A 13828-nucleotide genomic window follows, 5' to 3' on the forward strand; every position below is an offset into this window, starting at 1 on the left:
ACTACTACTACTACTACTACTACTACTACTACTACTACTACTACTACCACCACCACTACTACTACTACTACTACTACTACTACTACTACTACTACTACTACTACTACTACTACTACTACTACTACTACTACTCTACTAGTCGGAAAAAAGAGACAAGATGGCAGTGGTGCATTATCTGTCTTTAATCTATCTGCCCTTCCCTTTCCCTCTCCCTTCTCCCCACACCCTCCTCTCCCTTTGCACCTCCTCCCCGTCTCCTCCCAGCGTGCGTCTTCAAACAGGATGAGAAACACGTTCATTGTCTGTTTGGATGAAAGGCTATTCTGAGTAGCGTCACCGACATGCAAGCTTTCACCACGGAGAGGCGGTTTTGGCAAGCGTACTGCGGGAAGATTAGAGAATCGGTGGCGCCTGGAAAAGTTATAGGTTGGATTGTGAGACGTTGAGTAGGTGCTAAGGAGTTGATAAGCACTAGAGACTATATGAAAAAGGGGTCATGTTGCTTAGAGTAAGACTGTAGTGGTGTTCTTAACCCCTTCAGTACTGGGACGCATTTTTTACCATGAATTTTGGTGTGATTAGACGATTTTGTTTATTATAGCAAGGGTTTATAGGGGTCAGAAGGTTAATGTAAAGAGTCTTCACTATTTTTAATCCCCACATAAGTTTCTGAAGTTGTGTAAAATCGCCAATAGAAAATAGAATGAATATAAAAACATGTCCTGCTACTGATGGGGCTAAACACTCGCATGGGAGGTAAACTATCATATGAAAAGGGACTGGATGGATTGAGAGAAGTGAGTGGAGGTGGTGATCAAACAAAGCACGGTGATAATATGAAGCTCTTGTGTGTTTTGTCGCTGGTGTTCTGTGAAAGTGTTAGTGAAATGAAGTGTTTAAGCTTTTGTGTATCTTTTGTGTATTATCACCACCACAATGCCACTCGTATTAAAGGGAATAAGAGTTTTGTATTAACCTCTTCAATACTGGAACTCATTTTTACTTTACGATTTGTGTACGATTAGACCATTTTATTGACATTAGGAAAGGTCTATGGAGGTCAGAAGATTAATGGCCACAATCTTCACTATTTTAATCTCCCCACCTTAAGTTTCTGAAGCTGTATAAAATCACCAAATAGTAAGCAGAGTGAGTATGGATATTTGTGTACGATTAGACCATTTTATTAACATTAGGAAAGGGGTATGGAGGTCAGAAGATTAATGGCCACAGTTTTCACTCTTTTAATCCCCCACGTAAATTTTTGAAGCTGTGTAAAATCACTGAATAGGAAACAGAATTAATATGGAAATGCGTCGTGGAATTAAAGCGGCTAAATTGTAAGAAAAATTTTAGATGTGTTGCGGTGTCTATTTTGCCAAAGTCCCAGTACTGAAATAATTGAAAGATGGTGGTAAAAATGTGTCCCAGTATTGAAATAGTTAAATGGGGAGGTAGAAATGTGTCCCAGTACTGAAATAAATAAAGGTGGAGGTAGAAATGTGTCCCAGTATTGAAACAGTTAAATGGGGAGGTAGAAATGTGTCCCAGTACTGAAATCATTAAAGGTGGAGGTAGAAATGTGTCCCAGTATTGAAACAGTTAAATGGGGAGGTAGAAATGTGTCCCAGTACTGAAATAATTAAAAGGTGGAGGTAGAAATGTGTCCCAGTACTGAAATAATTAAAAGGTGGATGAGTAGTCTCGTAAAGGAAGAGATAATGATATGGAATGAAAAATTCAAATATGTTAAAATGTCCATTATAAAAATCACTTTCCAACTCTTATAAATCTTTCTTTTCTCTTCACAATAGACATTTTCTTCCTCCTTATATTTTTTTCTCAACAATTTTCTTTTTTCTCTTCGTAATAAATCTTTCTATTTTTTCTTAATGTTAGTCTCCCAATAACCTACGAGTATTCTTCATTATTCCTTAGCTGTTTTGATCTCTTCCGACTACTCTCTCTCTCTCTCTCTCTCTCTCTCTCTCTCTCTCTCTCTCTCTCTCTCTCTCTCTCTCTCTCTCTCTCTCTCTCTCTCTCTCTCTCTCTCTCTCTCTCTCTCTCTCTCTCTCAAACCAATCTCTCCTCTCTATTTTTCTTAGTATTCACTCTAACCTAATTCCTCGCTCCACTAAACACACCACTACTCTACTGCACCCAATGTAGACTAAGTAAACTAAACACACACACACACACACACACACACACACACACACACACACACACACACACACACACACACACACACACACACACACACACACACACACACACACACACACACACACACACACACACACACACACACACACACACACACACACACACACACACACACACACACACACACACACGTTTTAAATAAGTCAGATTTTAAGGGTTTGTAAAGGATTCTAGTATGATTTTAAGAGATTCCAGTTGTTTTTAAGGGTTTTTAATGGTGTTTAAGAGGTTTTTATGGAGTTTTAAGAGTGTTTAAGGGGTATTAGGGTGATTTTAAGGGCGCCTCACCTCGCCTCACCTCACCTTATTAGTTTAATTCATCACACCTTTACCTGTTTCCCGCCGTCACTGTTTACCTGTCAGCCACGTCCACCTGTTGAAATATTAAAAAAGGGTTTACACACACACACACACACACACACACACACACACACACACACACACACACACACACACACACACACACACACACACACACACACACACACACACACACACACACACACTCTCTCTCTCTCTCTCTCTCTCTCTCTCTCTCTCTCTCTCTCTCTCTCTCTCTCTCTCTCTCTCTCTCTCTCTCTCTCTCTCTCTCTCTCTCTCTCTCTCTCTCTCTCTCTCTCTCTCTCTCTCTCTCTCTCTCTCTCTCTCTCTCTCTCTCTCTCTCTCTCTCTCTCTCTCTCTCTCTCTCTCTCTCTCTCTCTCTCTCTCTCTCTCTCTCTCTCTCTCTCTCTCTCTCTCTCTCTCTCTCTCTCTCTGTCCATCCACTCATCCATCCATCCCTTCACACACACACACACACACACCTCCCTATCTCCCCACAGTCCTACACACCCACTTGTCCCTCCTCTCCTCTCTCCCTTCCCCCGCCCCACTTTCACCCCTCTCCACCTTCAGCCCAAATCTACATGCACGTTCACACAATTTCACGGCAGCTCACAAACCACCAGCGTAGAAAACAAAACACGAACAAAAAATATCAATGCGAGACGAGCATTTTTTATCTATATAGCCAACATTTCCAGAGAGAGAGAGAGAGAGAGAGAGAGAGAGAGAGAGAGAGAGAGAGAGAGAGAGTTTAACAGATAGAGAGATAGGTAAATGCACAAATAGACAGGCTTACAAACAGAGAAACCGATAGATATGATATTGGACAGATGGACAGACGAATATACAGACAGACAGACAGACAGACAGACAGACAAATAGACACAGAACAATAAAACTGGACGAAACATTAAGAAAAATATAATAAAATACAATTCACACTATTTAAAAGGGAAAGAAAAATGATAAAAACAAAGAAAAAAAAACTTGTCATTTAATTCAATAAGAGAAAGAAGACTTACTATAAAAACACAACAATTATATATATATTTTATCATAAGCTGTGTGTGTGTGTGTGTGTGTGTGTGTGTGTGTGTGTGTGTGTGTGTGTGTGTGTGTGTGTGTGTGTGTGTGTGTGTGAACTTTTTCTTTTCTCTCTAGTCTTGTGAAGCAAACACTGCCAGTCACTTCGTTTCGCAATGTAATAAAGCCAACGGGAGCTTCATCACCTGCTAAGAGTTAATATTTGCTCTCATCACCAGGTGTTCGACGGAGAGAGAGAGAGAGAGAGAGAGAGAGAGAGAGAGAGAGAGAGAGAGAGAGAGAGAGAAGTATGTTAGGAAGTACGAGTACATTCTGAGTAAAATCATACGTTCTCACCAAGTCTACAGTCAGTTTCGTGGCCTTTTTAAAGCTTCCTAATGACTCAGCACTAACAACCTGATTATTGAGTCTATTGCCTGACTTTATCAAGCTTGACTCCTTCAATACTGGGACGCATTTTTTTACTTGAGTTTTGGATACGATTAGACGATTTTATTTACATTAGGAAGGGTCTATGGAGGTCAGAAGATTAGTGGCCACAGTCTTCACTATTCTATTCCCAGCATACGTTTCTGAAGCTGTGTAGAATCGCCAAATAGTAACCTGAATGAATATGGAAACGCATTATGGTACTGAAGGGGGTTAAAACCTATTCAGTAATGGGACGCATTTTTACCTTGAGTTTTGGATACGATTAGACGATTTTATTGATATTAGTAAGGGTCTATGGAGGTCAGAAGATTAGTGGCCACAGTCTTCACTATTTTAATCCTAACATACGTTTCTGAAGCTGTGTAGAATCACCGAATAGTAACCAGAATGAATATTAAAACGCGCCGTGGTACTGAAGGGGGTTAAAACCTATTCGTCGTGGTACTGAAGAGATTAAAGTAAACCTTCTTCTCTCCTGACTACTGACACAGGGGAATTAAGGTGCAGCACAAGATGAGGTTGATGAGACCTGAGGAGCTGGGACATTGGGGAAAGGCAGCTGGAAGATGAGACACGGTAGGAGGAGGCTGGACATTAATACTAGGAGACTTGTGAGATGGGAATCCTTTTTTATTATGCAAGAGGTAAACTAGCCAAGGGTAACAGAAAAATAAAAAAAAGGTCAGTTTAAAATACAAGTTCCCTAAAACATTCGTAGAGAATCAGCATAAACACAGGGACAAATATGTGTTACCTATTACCCTTTCACCGCGACATGCAAAACTTCACAGCACTAAAAGCATTGAATGATACCTTGAGAGAGAGAGAGAGAGAGAGAGAGAGAGAGAGAGAGAGAGAGAGAGAGAGAGAGAAAACGATGAAAAAGATAGATTTAGCAATTAGTAGCAAATCATAGTCAGACAGTTTTTCCCTCCACCATTCTCCATTCTTTCCTCCATATCTCCCTTCACAGGTTACCTCCACATTTCTCCTCCACCCCAGTTCATCCTCCATTCTTTCCTCCCCCCTTCCCTCCAGTTTCGACAATCCTACCTCATTTCTTTGATAGTTATGGCTACAACACGAAACAGAATAGTCTTAGAGAGGTTAGCGATGAAGGAAAGACGTTACCAAATACCAATCAATCAGTTAAGTGTCTGTACGTGATTGGTATTGGAGTCTGCACGTGGCAAGTATAGGACTGATACGCGTCAGTTTCTATAAATGCCGCTGACAAGACAATCAAACTCTACGTAATTCCTTTCAGAGAGACGTGAGGCGTGTTTGCTATCTACATGAACAAACACTAAGGATTTGAACGCCTCTCCTTGTGTATTCCTCTACTAGTTCTTTGGTGTCTATGTCTTTCTGTTTTCCTTCGCTTATTTTTCACCTTTAGTACTGTTATGGTTCCAGTTCATCTCTCTCTCTCTCTCTCTCTCTCTCTCTCTCTCTCTCTCTCTCTCTCTCTCTCTCTCTCTCTCTCTCTCTCTCTCTCTCTCTCTCTCTCCTTTCACTTTCCTCAGCCAAGCGTGTTAAGAGAGTTTTCTCGCTAGATTTAATATGGTGTAATTCACCTCGGTCGCCTGCTGGTCATCCAGCCAGTCTTCCCCATTACGGAGCGAGCTCAGAGCTCATAGACCGATCTTCGGGTAGGACCGAGACCACAACACACTCCACACACCGGGAAAGCGAGGCCATAACCCCTCGTGTTACATCCCGTACCTATTTACTGCTAGGTGAACAGGGGCCACACATTAAGAGACTTGCCCATTTGCCTCGCCGCGCCAGGACTCGAACCCGGGTCTCTCGATTGTGAGTCGAGCGTGCTAACCACTACACTACGCGGTGTGTGTGTGTGTGTGTGTGTGTGTGTGTGTGTGTGTGTGTGTGTGTTGCTGCAGAGTTATTATGGAGCTTAACAAGAAAACCAGACACTTTTACGCATGGGGGGGGGGGGATGTCTTATACGTGGAAACAGGCTGACATGTTTCATTATACAAGGCCTGACACGTGTGAGCCCGATGGCTTCTAGCAGCTTCCCTTATTTTTTTCATCTATTCTTTTTACCTTCTCTTACATACACGTGCTAGAAAGACTGTCAGCTAACTCCCCCCTTCTCTCTCTCTCCCCTCTCTCTTTCTCTTTGATCCCACGCCTCGTAAACACCTTTCATCTCGCTGGAGTAGGAAAAGACAATATTTGAGTAAGTTAGAGTACTTTCGTTGACAGTGAGTGAAGATTTACTCGGAAAATATAATTACAACCCCAGCTGTCAATTAATGGAATGCTGGAGAGAGAGAAAGAGGGAGAGTATTGTTTCATTATTCACTGTTGACGGTGATGGAGCGACGCAGTGATTGGTAACGGAATATTGAGAAAATAAAGACTGAAGTACTTTTAAGGAGCGACTGTACAATTAGTCATCATTTCATTAGTTAATTTTTTTGCAGTAATGGAGCCACGGCGGTAATTAATGAAGGTAAAATGGATGTGAAGAAAGGTCACTGAAAATGCGATAAATTTTCTAAGAGTGACAGCAAAAAATCATCAATTACTTCACTCGTTTTTTTATCTTTTTTTATTTTTATTTTGGAATGATATAAAGACTCTTGATTAATGATGAAATGCTAAAAGATAATGCGAAATGTATTAATAATGATAAGAGAGTGATTACCTAACTACAAAAACTACAGAACTAACTTTTTCTGTATTAACTTTTTGAAATCTTGGACCAGAGAGAGAGAGAGAGAGAGAGAGAGAGAGAGAGAGAGAGAGAGAGAGAGAGAGAAAGAGAGAAATAGAGAAAGAAAAAGAGGACTCACCAGAAGGGGCTTTAATAGTGACTGAAGTCTTTAAACACAATGGGCGTGATTGTGTAAGTGTAATGCGTCACTCAACAGCTGATCACAACTCTATGCACTCTACACTTCCACTCTCATCCCCTTCAGTACCAGGACACGTTATCCTACTCATTCTCTTTACTATTAGGACATTTCATACAGCTTCAGAAACTTATGGGGGATCAAAATAGGAAGACTCCGGCCATTGATCCCCTGACCTCCATAGATCTTTCCTAATATCAATAAAGACGTGTTATACCGAAAATTCAAGGTAAAAATACGTCCCAGTACTGAAGTGACCTGGTGATGTTCGTGTTGGGGGATTAAAATAACGAAGACTCTGGCCATTAATCTCCTGACCTCCATAGACTTTTCCTAATGCCAATAAACTCGCCTTATACCGAAAACTCAAGGTAAAAATACGTCCCAGTACTGAAGTGACCTGGTGATGTTCGTGTGGGAGTGCCGGAGGAGGAGGAGAAGCGAGCGGAAATGAGGGAATAGTGCCTCGGGGGACAGGAAGGAAGCGGAGACCAAGGGTGTGGAGAGAGGGAAGGGGAAGGGGAGGGATGGAGAACAGTAGCAATTATGAAATGTGAGGAGAATATATCTGCTTTATTTTTATTTCCTTTGGCCTCAGGTTCTTTTGTAGCCTCTCTCATACTTCCTTTATTCAGTCTCTTTGTGTCAGTCCCCGCCTCCACGTGGCCTGTGAAGAAGAAAAGGAGAAAGGTAAACAAATAATAGACAAAAATAGACACGCGTTCTCCATACTGTTCACTTCGAGATTTCATAAAGGTATATATATATATATATATATATATATATATATATATATATATATATATATATATATATATATATATATATATATATATATATATATATATATATATATATATATATATATATATATATATATATATATATATATATATATATATATAGAGAGAGAGAGAGAGAGAGAGAGAGAGAGAGAGAGAGAGAGAGAGAGAGAGAGAGAGAGATGAAAGAAAAAAGGAGGATTAAATAGAGATACGGTAGACAAAGACAGCAAAGTAAAATTGAGAAAAATGGGATTGTATTCTTGTTTCTCTCTATAGATAGCGTTCATTTACAGATTTCATAAAGATAGAGAGAGAGAGAGAGAGAGAGAGAGAGAGAGAGAGAGAGAGAGAGAGAGAGAGAGAGAGAGAGAGAGATGAAGGTAAAGAGTATTTGATAGAGACGCAGTAGACAAAGCTAGAGAAAGACTGAGCGGAAATGGTGCTGTGTTCTCGCTTTCCCCATACATAGTGTTCATCTAAAGGCGATTTCATAAAGGTTAAGAAAGGCAAAGGCGATTTCATAAAGGTTGAAGATAAATGTAAGTTCATAAAGGCTAAATGTTAAGGGAATTTCATAAAGGTAAAGATGGTTTCATAAAGGTAAATTAAAGATGATTTCATAAAGGTTAAAGTAAAGAGGATTTCAAAAAGGTTAATTAAGGTAAAGGGGATTTCATAAAGGTTATAGATAAAGGCGATTTCATAAAGATTGAAATAAAGGCTATTTCATAACAGTTGAGTAAAGAGGATTTCATAAAGGTTAAAGTAAAGGATTTCATAAAGGTTGAAGTAAATCCTCATAACAGTTAAGTAAAGAGGATTTCATAAATGTAAAGCAAAAGGGAATTTCATAAAGTAAAGGGAATTTCATAAAAGTTAAGGTAAAGTAAAGGGGGATTTCACAGAGACACGGTAGAAAGCAATAGATAAAGACTGGTGTTTTATTCCTCGTTTTTTCCACAGATAATACGAATTTGAAGGGAATTTTATATAGAAAGAGAATATTTATTAAACGTATAGGCGATCTGATGGAAGTTTCTAAGTAACACAAGGGATATAACAAGGAAAGAGAGTATTTAGTAGAGGCAATTTGAGGGAGAAATCGAAGTAACATAAGAGAAATGACAAGGATGATGTGGTGAAATCCAAAACTCCCTGCCTGCTTCTCTATTCCCTTCTTCCTATAACTTGAGCTCTTTTAAGTCCCTTCAGTACTGGGACACATTCTTACCTTGAGATTTGTGTACGATTAGACCATTTTATTCACATTAGGAAGACTTTATGGAGGTTAGAAGATTAATGACAACAATTTTCACTATTCAAATCCCACTCATTAGTTTCTGAATCTGTAAAAAATGGCCAAATTGTAAGGAGGTGAATATGGAAACGCGTCATAGTACTCAAAGGGTTATGGGGGAAAGATTTCATGATGCTTAACCCCTTCATCACCATGACGCATTTCCATATTCATTCTGCTTACTATTTAGTGATTTCATGCAGCTTCAGAAACTCATGTATAGGATTGAAATGATGAAGGCTGTGGCTCTTAATCTTCTGACCTCCATAGACCCTTCCTAATGTCAATAAAATGATCTAATCCTACACAATTTCCAAGGTAAAAACGTGTTCCAGTATTGAAAGGGTTCATCCTCCACATTTGAATGATCTTTTCCAACTTTCCGGCAGCTGATAATAAAATTCCCTGCCTGCTTCTCTGTTCCCTCCTTTCTATAATTTGAACTCTTTTAAATAGCGAGATTTCAAGACGCTTAATCCTCCAATTTCGAATGATCTTTTGATCTTTCTAGCTGCTGATAGTGAACATTTTTGTATCTCATTTCTTTGCCTTTTCGTTGCCTTCAGTACAATGACATGTTTTCTTATTATTTGGTGACTTTATACAGCTTCACAAACTTACGGGGGGATTGAAATAGTCAAGGATATGGCCATTAATCTTCTGACCTCCATAGACGCTTCCTAATGTAAATAAAGTGGTCTAATATACCCAAAACTTAAGGTACAAATGCGACCCAGTACTGAAGGGCCTGAGGTTAGTAATCTGGAGAGCATTAAGAGCACCACACTCCAGCTTGTTAAAGGAGGATTAAAAAATGGAGATCCGAGGAAATTGGTTCTCAAAGTGGTAGATGATGAGGTAAGCTGATAGACCTAAGTGAGTCTTACGCGCTTTTGAAGTTAAAGTTAGTTAAGTTGGCTGGTTTTTAGTTCCGTTACCCCATTACATCTGATGCTCTCCAGAACGTTAGCCAGGTGAGCCCAACTCCCCACTGTGGCGCTCCAACCACACCAGTAACCTCCCAGTAAACACCTTAGCGGCATATTCAGAAAGGCGACCGGAAAGAAACAGGAGAAAATAAGTAACGGAAAAAAGAAATAATTTTTGCTAGAAAGTAAAGTATCAGGAAAAAAAAGTCACAGTACCAATTTTACTTAGGGAAATAAAGTAATAGTGGCAAATAAGGTTAGTTAGGTTAGGTTAGGTCGCATCCCTCTCTTTCTCACCGCGACCATTTACAAAGACTACAGAGACGATTAGCCGAGTTCTTAAGAGTATTTTCCCGTTGACAATGCAAAAAACTTGTTAAATGTCACTAGAATTACAGAAACATCCTTAAAAACCCGTCTCACTTTAACTAGAGCCTTTGAAAATAGTGAAGGTGCTGTGAGGCGCGGAAGTGTTTCAGAATATGTGCCTTAACCCCTTCAGTGCTGTGACGCATTTCCATATTCACTCTGCATACTATTTGGTGGTTTTATACAGCTACAGAAACTTATGTGGGCCTTAAAAATAGTGAAGAAACTGCCCATTAATCTTCTGAACTCCATAGACCCTTCCAAATATAAATAAAATCGTCTAATCGCATCCAAAAACTCATGATAAAAATACGTCCCAGTACTGAAAGCCTTAAACACACGAGGCTGAATGAGACCCCACTTACCGACTTAAGCAATGCCAGACCACTGCGTTAACCACTGTAATACTCAGAAACCACCCACAGTACCACCGCCACTACTGTTACCATCCATTAAACAGACCAAGAACTCCTGATCCATCACCTTTCACGCACATCCTTCCTTCACCTGCACGCTAAACCAAAATATCTCATCTTGTCCTCACGTAACCGTTCCTTGCTTTGGGTGTGTGTGGAGACGAGGCGTAAGGGAGGGTTTTGCGGGTGACAGGGCAAGAATGGCCGCGAGGGGAACGTCTTGCAGGGTTAGGGTAGGACTGGTGTAGGAAGGGATGGGAAGAGCTGGGAAGGGCTAGAAAAGTGAGCAGGTCAGGGTTTGTTGGAGCTGGTCAGACGGAATTGGGAGGGAAACACGACAGTGTAGGATGAGAGAGAGAGAGAGAGAGAGAGAGAGAGAGAGAGAGAGAGAGAGAGAGAGAGAGAGAGAGAGAGAGAGAGAGAGAGAGAGAGAGAGAGAGAGAGAGAGAGAGAGAGAGAGAGAGAGAGAGAGAGAGAGAGAGAGAGAGAGAGAGAGAGAGACATAACTATTTTTTTGCTCTTATTTTCATGGATGTTGTTCTTTTGTTTGTCAGTAGCAGATGCGTTGTGGCTGTCAGGGAGGGAGGAGGGGAAGGGGAGGGGATAGATGGAGGTGGGGGAGGTGTACGGTTGTATGGAGTTAAAGGAAGGAAGGAAGGAAGGAAGAAAGGAAGGGAGAAGAGAAAAAGAGAGGAGAAAGGAAACAGGAAGAGGAAATGAAGAAAGGAGAGGAAAAGAAGGGATGAGGATGGGAGAAAGAAGAGATAAAAGAATAGAAAAGAAGAAAATATGAAGGAAGGGAAGGGTAAAAGGAAGAGAAGAAGATAAAGAGAGAAAAAATAAGAGAAGAGAAGAATTGAGGAAGCAGAGGAAGGGAAACAGGAAGGAAGAAAGGGTAAAGGAAGAAAGGGAGGAAAGATATGAAAGAAGGAAAAGGGAGAAAGGAATAGAGGAAGATAAAGAGAGAAAAAGGAAGAAAAGATAAGAATTGAGGAATTGAGGAAGGAAATAAAAAATAAAAAATAATGGAAGGGATGTATGTATATGTGTGTGTGTGTTTGTGTGTGTGTGTATGTATGTGTGTTTCACTGTTTGATCTGCTGCAGTCTCTGGCGAGACAGCCAGACGTTACTCTACGGAACGAGCTCAGAGCTCATTATTTCCGATCTTCGGATAGGCCTGAGACCAGGCACACACCACACACCGGGACAACAAGGTCACAACTCCTCGATTTACATCCCGTACCTACTCACTGTTAGGTGAACAGGGGCTACACGTGAAAGGAGACACACCCAAATATCTCCACCCGGCCAGGGAATCGAACCCCGGTCCTCTGGCTTGTGAAGCCAGCGCTCTAACCACTGAGCTACCGGGTGTGTGTGTGTGTGTGTGTACGTGCAAGAAACCAGTATCCAGGCCGTCCATTCTAAAACTCTTCGTAATCTCATAAGGCAACATAAATGAGAGTCCAGACCGTCACAAGTGTTCTTCCTAAGCATGGCACAGAATATTGGTCAAATTGATACTGGGATTGTTAAAACTCTCTTGATAACCACAGTAACTTCCACGAGAGCTTGTCAGGAGGATAGATAAGAAAAAATACTCTCTCTCTCTCTCTCTCTCTCTCTCTCTCTCTCTCTCTCTCTCTCTCTCTCTCTCTCTCTCTCTCTCTCTCTCTCTCTCTCTCTCTCTCTCTCTCTCTCTCTCTCTCTCTCTCTCTCTCTCTCTCTCTCTCGTCTCCGGTAGGATATTGGCTCGATTTTTTATCACTCTTCTGATAACTGGCTATAATTCTGGTCCCTCTTCCTGTGCACACACACACACACACACACACACACACACACACACACACACACACACACACACACACACACACACACACACACACACACACACACACACACACACACACACACACACACACACACACACACACACACACACACACACACACACACGAGAAAATGACGGTGTAGTAAATGGAATAGAAAAGAAGAAGGAATATATATGTGTGTCTGTTTGCACTATTTATTTCCTTCTCTTTTGTGATTTATTGTGTCATTTATTGTTGTTCTTCTCTTCTCTTGCTCTTTTCCTCTTCTGTGTCTCGTCTGTATTACTTTATGTTGTTGTTGTTTCTGTTGTTGTTTTGTTGTTGTTGTTGTTGTTGTTGTTGTTGTTGTTGTTGTGTTTGTTGTTTTTGTTGTTGTTCTGTTTTGTCGTGTTTCTCTTTTTTCCTCTTCTCTTCTTTTTTTCCTGTCTTTTCTTCCTTTCTTCCTGCTTCTCGTGTTCTTTTCTTCTTTGTCATCCTTTTTCTCTATCTTTATCGTTTCTTTTCTCCTTTTTCCCCTTCTCTTCGTCTTTACCCTCTCCCGTCGTCATCCTTCCCTTCCTCCTCCTCCTCTTCCTCCTCCTCCTCTCCCTCTTTCTCTTACAACCAACATTACCATCAGGACGGGAAAAAAAAAAAACAGAGGCAATCACCAGTATTGTAAAGCCAAGCCTGTGCTCCACGCATGGCAAAAGTACTCGTATACAAGAGAAGGAGAGGAAAGGAGAGGAAGGAAGGCAGCGTTTCTATACCCGAATGTCTTATCCCAGCGCTCCAGTGGGTTGTGTAATGGTCATACCCTGGAAAAGACCTGCGAAATGGACAAAGCTACGTAACTTCTTGGTGTTGGTGGGAAGGTAGATGCTGCTATGTTCTTATTCGTATATTTATTTGCGAGAGATATCCGAGGTGAAATGTAGCGATAGGAGTGTTGTGTACGTGTGAGGTAGGTAAACGGTTTATATATAGCAAATTCAGTTTACAAGTGTTGGGTGTCATTCACTGAACAAACTATCTCTCACACGATAAAGAGTTGTATTGGGCAGCAGATTCAATCCAGAGTTTTAATTTGTGGTATTTGAAAACAGTCGTGATCAGTCAGCAAAGCGAACGGTCTCCATGGCAGTCACACAGGCCACCTCTGGAAATTAGCGTGACCAGGAGGTTTGTTCACGCGCTGAGCAAATCCACATCTTCTCACACCACGGGGCTTACTACTCCTAGGGTGACCTGGTAGAAGTATTTAACCCATTCAGTAACATGACGCGTTTCCATATTAATTTTGGTTAC

This window comes from Portunus trituberculatus, chromosome 38 (genome assembly GCF_017591435.1).
Source record: "Portunus trituberculatus isolate SZX2019 chromosome 38, ASM1759143v1, whole genome shotgun sequence".
Taxonomy (NCBI): domain Eukaryota; kingdom Metazoa; phylum Arthropoda; class Malacostraca; order Decapoda; family Portunidae; genus Portunus; species Portunus trituberculatus.